Below are 16578 nucleotides of genomic sequence, written 5' to 3'. Positions count from 1 at the left end.
AATTTGGTAGTTTTTGCTCATGTTAAAAGGGCTAATTTATTTTAATGTGGTGATAGTCTGAGCTTTATTTGAGCATTAGAATGAAAGAACAACAAACAAGCACGCGAGAGAAGACTGATAAAAAACACTGAGCTGACCGATTCCACATTCATGCGTTCAGGACACATTTTCAATGGATTCTTTCAGTGTGTCCGACAAGCCTCACTGAGTGTGCACGAGTTTTAAAAGAAGCCTTTTCCCCCTGTCGTGAAAGAAAGGAATATCTGAACATCAGCAGTGTCACTAATTCGAAATCGGTCGCATTATAAACAGATCACACACTTCTTGAGCGGTATGACGACAAAGAGCATGTGCCTTGTACCCACACTGACCTGCTGAAGGTCAGCTCTCCAGAAAAGCAAATGAATGAATCACAGCCATTACTTTTAAATCCTGAGAAGTGGGCAAATCAACAGTGTTCTTGTTGTCTGGTGGAGCGGAGGCTGCACTTTCATGCTTTTTATTCCGAAAATGTGCTTCAGAGCCTTACATACTGTAGTGTGACACAAAGAAGCCTTGTTGCTTCATCTGTTGTGTTACATCACTGGAGCATGGAAGACAATTCATGCTCAAAAAGTGGCAAAAGGCTTTTTCATACACGTCATTAACCGCTGTTTCTTAAATACATGTGATTAACAATGGCTAGATGTGTGTATACTGTTATACTAACGTGCATCATATTAAGCATTTAGGTAAGAGAAGAGTGCAAAATAGTAAATTCTAATTAATTATTCAGCTTCTTCTTCAGTTTCTTCCCTGGAAATGTTTGATATGTATAATCTGATGTCCATGAGGTCTTTGACTGCTTTGATTTCCCTTATGTAAGAATCATACATTAACTGCACTTGGCAACCGAATCTCACAATCTCAGATCTGAAGGAAAATGATGATTTTTCTTCTGGAACCTGCCCGGTGATTCATTTTTGGAGGTTTTTTCAGACCCCGTGTGCTTTGCCTCAGTGATCCCTCTGATGTTGTAAAAGGATGTAGCAACAGCTTCAGCACACAATTTGTTGTCTTATGATATAGAGGATGTGTACCGTGCACTATGCTCTCGTGAGCGCACCACAGGATGTTGCTTTGTCATCCCGGCTAAGCATCAGCCTCAAGTCACGAAGTGTCCTGATCTTTTCAGCCCCTTTCTTATCCCTGATGTGCCAACCACAAACTTGCCTTTTGGAGCAATGCAGCTGTATGAATTCACAGTTACCGCTAACGACTAAAAGGACAACAAGGATGCTACATGAGGGCGGTGGGAGCATTTGTAAAAGTTCTTCCACATATATGCTGTAATCTAACATGAGGTCAAAAGCTTCATTTTCTAATTTTAAATGGAACGGTGTATAATTTGAAGAAATAATCATAAAATATAAGGATGACATGGGAAAATAATACAAATCAAAATATGTCTTCCTCAGTGGTTTATTCAGTCGGCCACGCAGGGTTCAGCATTTAAAGTTTGTCAGATCTTTGCATTAGTTAAAACTGGTTTCATAAATGTTTTAACGTTAACAGCAGAGACAGAGACAAAGAGTTCCAACACAGAGACGTAAACGGGAGACGACCCACAAAAATATGAAGCGTTGAAACCGAGACAGCCCTGCTAGTGCGAGACAAAAAGAAAGAGCGAGAGAATGGAGGGACGGTGGCGCAGGAGGGTGGAGACGGGCTCGACTCCACCAGCTTTAGCCGCAGCCTCCAGAGGACGGGCGCTAGGTTGGGAAATAATAAATGAATGCAACCCTTCCCTCGTCTGTCCTCACACAGCATGGAGACGGGCAAAAAAAAAGAGAGAGAGAGAGAGAGAGGCTGGGACAAGGGAAAGAGAGCAGAGGGACCGGGGACAGATGGAAACGGAGGTGTGGAGTGAAGCCCTGAAAGGTGCGATGGTACCAGGGGACGAGGCAGGATGAGTCCTGGCAGGCAGCGTTGGGGATTTAGTGATTCTGATGGCTCAACTTTAAAGAACACCAGCCTGCCTGTGCCCTACTTTCTCTCACACTCTCGCCATCCTCCGTCTTTTATCTTTTACGTCCCATCAGCTCGTTACCTTCCCCTTTACTTTGTTTACCTTCCTCTTCATGTGCGTTCTCATCACATCTGTGCCTCTTTGCCCCGTTTATTTTCTCTCTATTGGTGGATTTAGTTCCAATAAATTCTATACGTCGATAGTTTTCATGGGTCTTCTTTGGGGGACATGTTTTGATAAAGCCTGTTAAGAGTCCTCTGTATCTACTCATACTTCCTTCATCCTGTTTCTGCCAGCCTTTCGAGTTTTTGCTCTTTCTCCCTTTGCCAATCTTCTTCTCTATCGCCCTGTTTTCTCTCTCTAAGGAGAAAAACAGCAAAGACCTTCTGTCCGTCTGTGACATTTAGCAGCATTTTAACATTCAGAAGGACTGAGGGCTCAAGGCCGATCCTTCTCTGCCCTGCTTTCGATCGTATTGAGGCTTTAATGTCTCGATCATGAGTGGCCGCTCTGTGTTCTGTCTTGAGATGCCGTCCCTTGCTAGCTGCTCACCTGTGAAAGCGGTTCAAGTCCTCGAGGCTTTATCAGACATGTCGGGCTCAGAGAGTGAGCAAAGACCACCCCTTCAAGACGTAGCAGCAGGTATGTTAATGTACAGCCGCTGTTAAACCGGCCGGCGGGGTGCGAGGGAGTAATTTCTTCTACAAGCGTGACAGACAAACACAGGAAACCACAAGATGACACCACGCTTCCTTCATGTGTCGGTCAGGAAGGCGCGTGAGCACTCGTGAGTATGGATCTGCATTGTACATTTCCAATCTGATGGCCTAAATTAAGAGCTTTGCGCCAAAATAATATATTCATAATTGCAGGAAAACATAAAAAAGACTGTTTGCTTTGATTCTGGGCTTAAATGAAATAAAAAAATCCAAAGAGATAGAGCAGCAGACACCACCACCCTCCCACGTAAGTTTATTTCTGTTGTTTTATGTAAATACAGGTCTGAGAAAACAACCGTTAGTCCCAAGACAATATTTTATGCAGTTAGCAATAGAGACCCAGCGTTTTAGTTTCCTGCATTCATGCCGGCATTATATGATGCTGTTTTAAGGGATTAAATGTCACTGGCAGATTTAAAAAAAAAGTATTTCCCTCAGTTCTTTGTTCCATTTTCTGTGAATAATCCTGGTGAAATATCAAATCTAAGTACTGATACATAACAAATGATCCTAATATACCAGGATAATGGACAGGTGGACATGAAAATAAACACAGCTTACAGCAGGTCTGCACACAGTTTTTCCATGCTTGTACCATAGCCACTTAAAGAAAGACTGACAAACCCGGAGGCATGAGGTTTCAGGACTCAAGAATGCAGACCACAGACACCACAGCGAGGTTTCAAAATAAAGGGAAAATTTATTAACAAAAATCGCTCAGGATAATAGATTACAATATAGACTTGGTAATGCAACAAAGTACAACAAAAAGCGCTAAGGATAAACTTGACTGGCAAGGAACAAAAACTAACAATGGCGCAAAAATGGCTCGATAATAAAGTAACAAACAAAAGATACAATACTAGACTAATCACAAGACTTACAATGGTAACAGGAGACAAGGATCATGGAACGCTAGATAGCAAGGCAGTACAAGACATGGCACAAGACAATCTGGCACAGGACAAAGGGAGACGCGGACTATATATACACAAGGTAACAATGAACAGGTGGAGACAATTAGGGCGGGGTAGACAATCAGACAGGCGGGAAACACACCAGGAAGTCAAGGGGCCTGAAATGAGAGGAGAGTTAGGTTTCACAATAAAGCAGGAAGTGTAAGCAAAGACATGACGCTCGTGAACAAAACATATTAACATATACGACGAGACATAACAAAGACAAGGCTGCAGTCATGTCATCACCCATTTGGCTAAAGAGGTCCTCTGAAGTTTTCTTGTAAACAAAGTTTCTGGTTACATTTTGCCAAACACCTTCACTTCAACATGTTGTGTACGTCTTTGTGGCCCAATAAATGAAAACAGAAAACACTTGCAAAGCAGATTCGTTGTTCAGTTTTGAAACCTGCATTGATTACATCCATGTTTACTTTCTAGCATTCTGCTTCTTCTTCTTTGCTTTTGTTGGCGCATTGTTTTGTTTATTTGCACACTGCTGCCATGCACGCACAGGAAAACAAACAAAACTCATTACACCATTGCTCCACAGCGCCACTAGTGGTCAAAATCTCCGCAAGGGACCTTTAAGTGTATGCAATCAGAAAAGAGGCTTTTTTTTTGTGGACGTGGGCCAGAATGCAAAATACAACCGAAAGGTTTTATTCACTCAGCCACAATTTTGGCTTCCTCAGTGGAAAGCAGAAGCTCGGATAAGTGAAAAAGAACAAATACGTATTTCCGTCCATTTAAATGTAGTACTTGCACTATATGGACACTGGTTTATAAAGAGGAGGGTGTGTTTTTTCAGCCTTTCAATGTTTCTTACAAGAAATCCCAACTTATGCTGTGTAGGTAACTGAATAGATATTGTTTCATTATCAGATAAATAAGGGAATTGTGATGCATTTCTACTGTGCTTTCTAAGCGGACGCAGGAAAAGCTGTTCCATATTCAGAGCGGGGGACAGACTGCACACCAACAGGCTTGATTTTCAGATTGCCTTACAGGGCTTCTAGGAGCAGGCTATAGGAGCGGGCCTGGGGACTAATAGGATGCCGCATGACCCATCAGTGGCACTTCCAACAACCATTTAATGTCTGAGCAAGGAAATGGGAAGCTTGTGCTTGGAGGGGGTAAAAGAGGGAGGGAGATCGAGAGGGGACACAAAGACAGAAACAAACAGAGGAAAATAGGAGGGAGTTGCAAAAATTTAGGAAAAGAATTAAATTAAGGGAAAGAATGAGAAAGAAAAGACTGAGCATGTGATACAAGTAGAGGAGGTCAGAGTGGGAAAGGAGGAGATGAGGGTAGAAGGATGGAAATCAGGCCTGTGATAGATGGAAAAGAAACCAAGTAGAGCAAACGACACATTCGGACAAAAGAAAGAAAGAAATTACCCTTTAACCAACAGCCTCCTTCTCAATCCTCTTTTTCTCTCTGTTTCTTGTTCACTCTCTCGTTCTCCCTCCGCAGTAGAGCTGTAATTACTGTGATTTAACCCAGATACATAAAGTTAAAAACTCAACATAGTTATAAATAAACCATCACTTTACGGATATCTATCTGTGCCATGACTTTGTAGCTGTGTATAGGCGGAGCTGAGCAGAGAGTGTATAAAAAGCTAACTTTCAGACAAACAAAAAACACATGTTGGTAAGAAGGAGTTAAACCGTTGTTTGACCTGTGGATGTACCAGACTGCTGATTGGTGATTAAAAGTGGTTGTTGGGCTGTTTACGATGGAGACATTACTTAAATCTTCTAAAATCACAAAGCTTTCACTCTTTCCAGCAGACATCTTGTTGGGGATTCTTTAATCTTACATGGCCTTCATTTAAATGTTTCAGCCTTTAAAAGAAGCTTCACTTTATTTTTGCTGGCCTGAATAAGACTCTTGACCAGTTATGAAAGCAGTGTAATAAAGGACATGAAAATATGTCCAGCGACAAAGGGAGGATGACCCAAACACAGACAGCCAAGCCAGACTGGGACAGCTCAGTGATTTATTGCAAAAAGTGAGGTATATATAGGCTTACAGGCGGGCAAGTATAGGTGCACATGGAGACTTTGATGCTTTGGCAAGAAGTGAGAGGAAATGTGTTGGTTAGACACTGCAGGACTGATGAGGGAAAGTGGGAACAGGTGAGCAGGTGGGCGGGGAAGGTCAGGTGACTGGTACTGGAGGGAAAGGGATTACTGCAGGGCTGGAGGCAGCGTCTGGAGTCAGAAGACCTTTTGCACAGAGATCTCACAATACTGCCATGAAGAAGACTCATCATGTAGCTGCCTTTGCTTTTTTTTACACCCAACCAAACTGGAAAAGCAAAAGAGATGCCGTGTTCAGAGCGCCGTGACAAGTTAATTATTGCGAGAGCAGTAGCCTGGCTGTTCACCAGAAGCATATTTCTAACCTCATGAATTTCTAATGTAAGGCTTTTTACATGTTCCTGGATAAGCTGGGCGTAGCTTCCTCTGCAACAATGACCCTGATGTGCCTTCTCTCCTGCCTGTGCGTTCGCTCGTCTCCCTCGCTGTCTGTTTAGACACAGCTGACAAATGTGTAGAATAAGATTTAAAAAAGACAATGTCTAAAAAGAGGCAGAATATGACAATATCTTTCTATAATTTGTCTGAACGGACTCTGAGTGCAGTGCTTTTCCACGTGGGTCCCTGTTTTGTTTGTTATGTCATACACGCATGTTGCATCACACCAGGAAATATAGCAATGCAATGCAACAAAATGCTAAAACATGGCTGTAAACGGTGCAGGATTCATTTTGGTTGGTAGCACTGAATGTACAGAGAAACATTCTCCACAGAGCACCTTTAAGGATTTAGCTGAATTTGCTTATTTCCTCACTGACCTATCAGCAAAGGCAAAAGCAACACCAACACCAGCAAAGGCTCTGCCATTGGCTGTAATTTACCCAAATGACATCATGTAATATAAATATGTACCAGAAAGAAGAATGACTACAATAATTAAGGTAGATCACCTGCAGATAACTTTATTTTAGCAGTGATTAACATACGTTACATTTTCTTTTATTTTATTTAGACATTGTAGAGACCTCTGGAGCTTCTGTTTTCATCCTTAGTTTTAGCTGATGTTTCTTATTATCAAGTAGGTTTTAGTCTCCGTCTTATTTTGCATTAATATTCTCATTCTATAGTCTTTTTTTAAATGACGTGCTTGGTGCATGTGATTTCTTGGTTGCAAAGCACACTGAGCTGCAGTTGTTGTCTGAAAGGCGCTATATAAATAACGTTAGAGAGTACTGCAGGTTATATGCTTGGAAAAAAGTCCCATGACACCAAAACCGACAGCGAGTTGATCACTGTGATAAATATTATCTGTGTATCCTCATCTGAGCTTTTTTTTTTCCATCAGTGAGTCACAGCATTTCACTGGGTGACATATTCCTTCATCACCATGAACACTGACACTGTCTATTTTGAGCCAGTCCTACATACAGGGTGTATGAGGTGCCATATACTCACCATGGCACCAAATGTGTATCCATCCACGAATGAAAATAGTCCCCTAGATACGCTGTAGTTACCCCTTCATGGGTAATGTCAGCTAAAAGCTATAGTGCCCAGCTGTTTTAGGAAATTACTTAAACTTTGAGACCCATTTTAAAGATTAATGTCTTCAGAAGAAACTAATGAGCTCGAGGCTATGGGATAATGCTGAGAGACTTTATAATGTAGTGTTGGTTTTGTTGCTTTCATGAGATTTATTGACAGTATGAATGATATAGAATAACGGCAGCCTTACCCTTTGAATAAAATGTGGCTTGAAGTGTTTTCAGAGATTCACACCATGAGTCACAAGACTACAGACGGGACTGAACATGTTTGTAATTAAGACAGAAAATGTCTGTGACGGTGACAGGTCACAGGATAATTTTTCTTTATGTCATGCTTTTTAGCACTGTGATAAAGTGCCGTAATATTATCATGATTAATTCGAGGTCATTAGAGATGCGTTTGCTGACTCCTGCTGCTCCCACTGTCTCATTTGCTGGATGTAAAAGAATAACGTAGGCCGGGCGAAAACAAATGATGAACCGCAGAAGGCAGAATGTACACAATAGAGATGTTTGCATTCAGCTGTGCGGTGGTGTCTGCAGGCCATTCATCATATCGGGGCAGTTGTACCAATATCCATCTCCCCGCCTCCCTCTCCTGCTCCAGTTTCTCTCTCTGCTTTACTCCCTCAAATCCCTCGGTCCCACCCACTTTCCCTCGTTTCCTCCTCTCCGTCCAAACCTCCTCCTTCTTTTGCTTCTTCTCTCCATCTCCACCTTTCTCACAGCCCCAACCCCACCTACTGTCTGTCTCAGGGTAGAAAACACAATCATTTATTCATTTGTTTTCCCTTCCCTTCCTGTGCAGTCTATTTTTACCGGTAAATACCAAGTTGCCAGCGGGAAAGAAGTGCAAGGCTATATGTCGTCAGATGTAGGAATCAAAATAACTTACTTCCTGTTGTTTTTCTGCAAACATTTGAACTGTGCCTTTAGCTTTTTTTTTTTTTTTTTTTTTGCCTTTTTTATTCCTGTGTAACCATTGCCATAGCAGATTTGTGAATTTTGTGTTTGTGCTTTTTTGTCTGCACAGTTTCTATTTTTATGTGGACGTCGAAATGTGATTACCGGCTGATTCTAATAATCGAATAAGACTACATCTACTGGTCTTTATGTTTGCAGCCTTTACATGTCTGCTCCGTTGCTCATTTCCAAAAATGTGCACATGTGCCATTGCAGGACACGTCTGTAAGGACCGTGTGGTCCTCATTGCCGTCCCATCTGACTGCAGCATTTGTCTTTGTTTCATGCATGAAGTACACGCAGGCACAAATGTACACGTAGGCGGACGTATCATACAGGAAAGGCATGACTATCGAATTATTATCCACACTGATTATGAAGATCATTAATAATTGCATTGGCCAGACTGAGTGCTAACAAGTGTGTGTGTGTTTGTGTGTATAGTACGCAAATGGTGTGTGTGCGAAACAGGAGTTTTTGTATGTGTATATGTTGGCAAATAACAACCACAACAGTGAGTTTTTCCTTCAAACACCCTTTACTGAAATTAAGTGTGTGTGTGTTTACGTCAGTATTCTAGGCCCATTTACATTACTGAGGTACAGGAACTAGCAAACATATACCAGTGGCATACATGTACCAAATTTCTGCTCATGCCACTTCGCCTTTTAGTAGAACTAAGTAGTGTCTTGCTTTCTTTCTCGCAGCAAGTTTCACATGAGGAGTATTTTCGTGACTCTTTTCCTGTCACCATTTGTCCAGTCATTACTGTTTATTCAGTTACAGCTGCAGCTGCCTTTTTCTTTACCATGATCATCTGATTTTCGGCCACGGCTGCTAAAGCTTCCCGAAATGCAGATTTGACAAAAAGTAAACAAATAGGCTTTAGGTCGAAAACATGGGAGATGTTTGATATTCAAATGTCAAATGGTGAAAGTTCAAAAAGTGTATCGTTCCGCAGCGGAGCTGCCAAATGGATTCACAGAGCTGCACGAGATTTGGTGGAAAGGTTGGTCATGAGCTGTTCATGCTGTGTGAGGTTTAATGCGTGTGTGTGTGTTTGTGTGAATGCATAGACTTACGTGGTCACAGATAATGCAAATCCAGGCTTGTCACCTCATGATGCCATGTTCTCTGACATAGCATTTTTCAGATTTTTGTCAGTAGTTTTTTTTTTTTCATTTTTGACGTAAATACTTCAGACAATGCCCAATGCAATTTTGATTGTGAATACATGGCCACTATCTGGGAGTGGTCCCATAAGGTCAGTTTTTTACAATCCGGCATGTGATTCCCAGTGAACCATTTCAACAAATGTTGTGATTTTCCCTCGATCACTGACTTTAAGTCCAGATGTAAAGTGTCATGAGCTTCCCCTCCACTTATCTGCCCACTGCTGCAGGACAAAACCCGTTATTACTTTTAAAGATGTCTATTCAAACTGGATTGCTATTATCAGATGACCGAGGAATCTGCTGCGGACAATCTGACATGAATTCCTTCTCCCAGATAACTGCTCCGATTGTTTTCTGATACTCCACATTCCTGCTCCCTGTTTAGTGCCTACCCCTGCTGTTCCAAATGGTTTTGATTCTTTGAGGGTCTACACTAGAACAATAGCAGACAATGCCGGAAAGTGAGGCAGAATGGGGGCCACAGACGGGCTGAGGACTGGTATGTTAATCTTTAGTGGTTAAACGTCTCATTCGTCGCCTTATCTGAGTATTGTGTGGTGAAGAGGACAATGCTGTCTTTTACAGCCATGATTTGACGGCATGTGCTAAGACTGTATTTGCCATTTACTAGCAATTACATAATAAATGGCATTTGGTCTGTGTAAGACTTACCAGCCTTTACAATACAGAGCATCACTATGGTATCTTACTGTTGACAGAATGGGGACAAGAGTACTCTGACTTCTCAGGGATAGGGTGGGGTTATTGAGGTGTTGGTGTGCTGCATTAAGACCACTCTCCATTAGCTCTACTCTCTGTGATTTGAGTCTCAGATTAGTTGTCTCCATCCAAATTCAGCAGCTTTGCTCTTAACTTCCCATTGATAGTTTGTGTAGTGCCCTGTATGATCTGTGTTCATGTCAATACGCACCTTCGACATTCACTCCTGAATCCTCAGCACATGAAGGCATAACGAAATGCTCGAGAAAAACATCACATGGAGCGTGCTGTTGCTCTTCATTCAACTCGTGTCATCATTTAGCAAGTGGACGAGCTTGTTCGTTGTTGTTTCAGCAATAGCTTGTGCCACATTGTTGTGCTTCTTTACTCTTCATGCTTATCAAATATTGGATGATTGAAATTCGTTCAGCTTGTATAAAACACACATTTTGTCTGCTAGATGTGGACGGCCCTGTCTCCTACAGATTCCGTTTCTATACAACTCATTTGCATTCATTATGCATTATGCAAGTTGTGCTGAAAAAAATGTAGTTGCTGCATGGATTATGTTCATAGTCAACATTTGTTGGAGTGAATGAGAGTACATTTTATGTACCATGCTGGAGTCGCAGGGAGGTGGTCGGGGGTCCAGGGCTCACGTCCAGACTGTGGTTAGATTTAGACAACAAAAGCAGTTTGGTTAAGGGAAAAGATTGTGATTGCTGCAGGCTTTTTATGTATTAAAAAAGATCATTCTATAACATTAACCAAATGCTGTTAGTGCCTAAATAGAACCATGAAACGTTTAATCATGCTATCGTCACTATGAGTGGACATTACATTCCACAATGGCCTATGTTAGCAGAAAACAAATGAAATACTCTGTCAGTAAATGAGAATGTGTATTTATAACCAATGACAGTTGCTGTCTTCTTCTTCTTCTGTTGAGTTTTATGGCAGTTGGCATCCATAAGTGTTGCATCACCGCCATCTGCTTGATTGTAACAGCCTCACAGTGTAAACTATTTGCGGTGTCCACCTGAAGTGATCCTGTTCATGACATGGTCCATCCTATAACCCAGACTCAGTTCAGCTGCTGACTGATATGCAAAGGCAGTACCAGGTAACGTTACCCCTGTTTACATCATATGAGGCTTAGTTGTATTCTTCTCTGATAACGCTCGTAATCAGTTGTTCACTTTGCGAAATCAGAATCAATAAATGAATTAGTTACATTTCTGTCCATATTACACGTTCACTGTTCAGTCCTCTTGGTTCATGTGTACTAGGTTCATGAAAATGTGTCATGACCCGTGTTCTGCACGCCGCTGTTTGTTAAGTTTCCCATTGTGTCTTGTCTTTGCCTGGTTTTTGTTACTTCCTGTTTTATTTTGAAGGTTCATGTTATGTGTCTTTGGTTTACTTTACTTCCTGTGTTTTCCCTCCCGTGTGATTGTCTGATTGTTTCCACCTGTGCGTCATCAGTGTTCCCTCGTTTGTGTATTTAAGTCCGTGTCTTCTCCACTGTCTTTGTCGGGTTGTTGTCTGTGCTACCTTGCGGTCTGTGATTCCTTGTTGTCCATGTTCCATGTTGCACATGTAAGATGTAGTGCGGCTGTAATCTAAACTATCACCATACAGTGCAGCGATGCCGCATTATAGCTGCATGGCTGTCTGCAGAAGCACCACACTGTCACAGTAAACAGATCCCCTGCTATTCACACCCGCTGAAGCTCCTCCGAGCGCAGCGGTGAGGTTGTCTTCAGAGTTCTCGGTTTCTCACACCAGATGCTTCAGTCACATCTCCCCTCCTCCTCCTCCTCAGCACCAAGAAGACACAGACGAATCACATTCATGCACAAGCACACACATATAGACTTGCCATCCTCACATGGTGGCGAATGACGTCGGCTGGCGATGTGACTACACTTCTTAAAGCAGTACAATCCGAAATATTGGAAATATTTGGGTACAGTGCTGCTAGTTTCCTGAATTTAAAAGCTCATAACAAATAAATGTGTAATCTTTATCACCAGCAACAACTTTTGCCTTGAAATGTTCTTGCTACTGACTCCACTTTCACAGATTTCATCAATGCAAGACAGCCCAGTCCCCAGTGCATGTTTGCTTCAGTGTGTGTGCATGAACCTGTGTGTCTAACACTGGGGGTGTGTAAGTGTTTGTACTCAGACTCTTGTTCTGTAGGTCTGCTTATGAAATCTTTATGAGGCCGAGGATAATGTCAGAGTTATAAATCACAGTCTTAATGTTTCCCCCGAACACCCATTTTTCTTCCTCTCTATTAGTCTTGGTCATTGCTTTACATCCATTAGTGGATCACGGCCTGAAACAGTAATGAAGCAGATTTTTTATTTTTATTTACTTTTTTCCCTCTTATAATTATGTACTTCAAATGCAACATGGCATGCATGCATTTCAATTTCAGAGGCCTGAACAGGGACAAGCATAGAAAATCTCATACTCTGCATCTATAAGTGAGTTAAATTTAGACGCATGTTGCAGAACATTCGACTATTGTAGTTTTAGGTCTGTGCATAGTTTGATTTTTTATACTTATTCTGATATGATACCTGAGGTTAATTACAGATACCAAAACAATCATTTCTATGATGTCTTACTTTGAGGATTAAAACTTTTAATTAAGTAGCTGCACAAGAACTTTACTTATACTAGTCGGAAATTGGCGCAGTTTTGATTTAAATGAGTAGATATGTGACTAAAGAGTGAGTAAACTAGTCTACAAGTCTGAACTAATGTTCAGTGCCGGCTTTTGGCGTTTGCTACGAACACATTTCAGTCTGTAACAAGCATGATACCCAACCCCGTAGTTCTACTGCCGGGGATCTTTGATTAGCTGTAAGTATTGATAAAGAGTTGGCTTATGAGCTGGGATATGTGAGGATAAAGAACTGCTTCTGGGTTTTGGAGTATTTGAATTAAACCAGTCGTAGGAAATGAAAAGTCTCTACAAATATTCTTGTGTAAATTATAAATTCTCTCACCCACATCACCACGACGGGCACCTCTTAAAGAGATTAAAGCTCTTTGTCGAGTCCAAGATATGGACACAAAATTGAACTTTCTCTTTATAAAAGCGAAAGTGGCCGAGTTTGCAGTAAAGCTCATTCTGTGGTTATGTCTGTAAATGTTATGGGAATTACGTTGGCCCGTGTGTGTGTGTGTGTGTGTGTGTGCATACACCTGTGCTGTGCTGTAGACCCTTGATGTTCAGGCGATACCATGTGGTCATTCACGGTTTGTTGCACAGCTTCAATCATCAGATCTTGTGATTAAACTGAATAAATTATGAATGCTGAAACACGCACACAGAAACACAGATTGCACAGCATGCTGCTAGCTAATGTCGCTCTCAGCATGAATTTACCTGAAGGATTTGTTCTGTATTTTTCTGTTTGAAGCCTCAGTTTGTTTGCTTAAGTCCTCCTGAAATACTACATCTTTCTTATCCATATGTAAAACTTGTGTAGTGACACTGACAACAAATAAAACAACCAAAAAAAACCTGGAACTGATATTTTGAGACTCTAGCTTTATTGTTCACATTGGGATTCAGGCTTTGTCAGTGTTGTTAAGGTAATTCATCCTCGTGCTCGCGCTGAATGGATTTCTGTTGAGGCTTCACACTACATTAACTGCGTGATCCCACCTGTAGTTTGTGACAGGTGGTCAGATGTTACAAGCATGCTGCTTGGCGTGGTTAATGGGCCAAAGTGACTCCATGGCAGCCCTTACAGTCAGGTCCAGCTTAGACAGTATGATCGTTAAAGAGCTGTTATTGGCTTAAAGCAGGACGTGAGGCTGAAACAGACAAGCTCATCCGTCCTCCTTTCTGACGTCCCATATTTTGGTTGGATGTGTGATCATTTCTTGTATCAACACTTAAGAACAAGCAAATTGAGCTCAGTGATGGTGAACCTGTTGCAAAAAATGTTATGATCAACATTTCCATTCCTGCATTTTCCCCAATTTGGCTGTGCAGTTGATATCTGTGGGTATTAATTCCTTAAAATTCAGGAGGTTACCTGTTGCATTCATTTGGTGCTGGCAACGACTTCAAGTCTTCTGCTGCAGCTTTAAAGATGAAGCCATTGACGATATTGTACCTCTCTGCTCTGCAGTAACGCCACACTATTGATCCCCTTCTCCAGGGAAATTGTTTTTGAAAAGCCTGCTGGGCAGATGCAGGGAGATACTTTATTCTCCAGCCAAGGCAGAAGAAAGTCCAATGTGAAATGTTTTTTATTCCACTTGTGGACGTTTGTTGTCCATCAACTCTGTCTGTGCTGTTTACTTTGAACTAACAATAAAGATAAAAAGCAAATAGAAAGCTGTGATAGAAAGATGGAAAGTGTGAAAGCAGTGGAAATTCAATGCAATGATGCTGACTAGTGTGTTTTTTTGGATGAGTACGATACAGTTTTTTTTTCAAGCACTTCTCTCACACACACTTCACCTTGCTGTTGACGTGTCAGGGAACTCTGGGTAGGCATTTTTATCAGACGCTCTGGAGTGTTTTATCTGTGTATTTGCTTGGCTGTCAAAAACTCTCCTCCCGCAGCATAATTATAGGACAGCCTCTCGAGGCAGGTTCACACCGTCTTTTTATCAGTCAGCAGCACTTGACTATTTTTACTCCTCAAAGATGAGCCAGAGAAGTGAAGCGGTGCGTTGTGATGAGATATAAATGTCAAAAAGGGAATGTGTGTGTGTGTTCAGGATGCTTCTTGTTCGTCTCACGTTGTGGTTGTAATGTTCTACCTATTTCGTGCCGAGGTGTAGCGTTTCACAGCTAGTGTAAACAGCTCTGATGTTCATCGCCGCTGAAATTGACCTGATAAAAAAATGCACTTCTTGGTGGGATCTTGGTAAGTTTTCTCCCATAATGTCAAACTGAAGGACTGTCGTTGTCTGAAGGCTTTTGACCTAGAGTCAGCGGATGAATTTCCAGTAGTTATTGGTGTAATGGTGTGTATGGAACTGCGCAGTTTCTATATTCTCCCCTCAGTGGTCTTTATCCTGTATCTTCGCTCTGGTGCTGTTGTGATCTATACATGAGAGGAAAAGCCTTGTGAATGTCATTAAATATTAATAGCAGCCCAATTAATTGCTCTGTACCACACAAGTCGGCAGCGCTGTCGTCAACATGGTTAACAGCTGAGGGGAGTCCATTTTAACTGCGTTGGTTTGCTTTTGCTGTGGGAACCATTGCTATGCTAATGTTTAAAAACCAAAAAACAACATCTTGTTCGAGAGATGAAAGTCTCTAACGAGTCCTCCAATTCCACCGAAAAGACGATACAACAGAAAATTAAAGCAGCAGAAGTTGATATCTTTTACTCCTGAACATGGTCAAGCTACAAAAAGTACATTTCTAAACCATGATCTGTTCCTAAACCAAGCCAAGTAGTTCTGATGCCGAAACATTAACCACATGTTTATTATTGTTCTCAGCGAGCTTTGGAAAGCATCATTTCACGTCACAAACCAGACGTCGTTCATTTATGATCGCTAACTTGCCTGCAAGACCCTGCACATTGAAAAGCGATGCTGAAGGGAAGCATAAAAAGTGATGGCAAGCAGTCGTGACCCTGCGTCAGTATGTGAAGGGCTGGCAGTGAGAATGTGTTGGCCCCCATGGCTGGTTAACAGATCTTGATGCTTAAAATCAGGAGAATTCCCCTTCAGTGCAAACAAGAAGATACGTTGAGACGACCAGTCACGGCTATTGCAACATGACAAACGATCTTTTCAGGATGTTAACCAGAACTGGACTGAGTATAAAATCCATATTTTTCGCTTTGCTGTGCTGCTGCTCACCATCACTGACGCGGTTTCTCTGTTCTAGTCACCAGCAAAACCAAGAACTCTCTGTAGCTCATTAAAAAAAAATAATAATAATAAAAAAAAAAAATCCCATTCAACTTCTCACCCACATGCCTCTGTTCTGTATTGGCTTCCTTGTACAGAAGCAAGCCTTTTATTTATGAATGGTTCGAGCTGTTGTAATGGACTCTCATTGAACTACGAGCTTTTCTTGCCTCTTGCAGTGGGGGAGCACAAAAGACCAGGCAGAGAGACTCCCCGAGCAGCCAACAGCTCGTTCCACCGTGATCAATGGTAAACTGATGCTGCAGTGGATCCATTACCGAGAGCCTGGGTTTCCTCATACTGCAATTTGTTACCTGCGAATAGATTATGTACTGGTGGGGGTGGCCTTGGGGAAAAGGGACCGGGAAAGCCTAATTTTCCCCCTTAATGCATGACTTTTTTGTACTGCTGGGCTGATGGAGCACGTAAATAAGAAGGGCGAAGCTTTAAAGAGGTGAGGGAGCGAAAGCAAGAAAGAAATAGAAAAAACAGTACAGTGGAAAGGGAACACATGCATGTCACTTGTCATCAT

The 16578-nt window shown here is 41.8% G+C and overlaps 1 protein-coding gene across 1 annotated transcript in view; it reads left to right on the top strand.

Annotated features, from left to right (window-relative positions):
* The window catches only part of LOC121615876 (transmembrane protein 163-like), a 54744-nt gene that overhangs the window by 5609 nt on the left and 32557 nt on the right, over positions 1-16578 (top strand). The window lies entirely within an intron of this gene.

Source organism: Chelmon rostratus, chromosome 13 (assembly GCF_017976325.1).
Source record: "Chelmon rostratus isolate fCheRos1 chromosome 13, fCheRos1.pri, whole genome shotgun sequence".
Classification (NCBI taxonomy): Eukaryota; Metazoa; Chordata; class Actinopteri; order Chaetodontiformes; family Chaetodontidae; genus Chelmon; species Chelmon rostratus.
The sequence above is the reverse complement of the archived record's forward strand: the minus strand, read 5'-3'. Positions and strand labels throughout refer to the sequence as shown.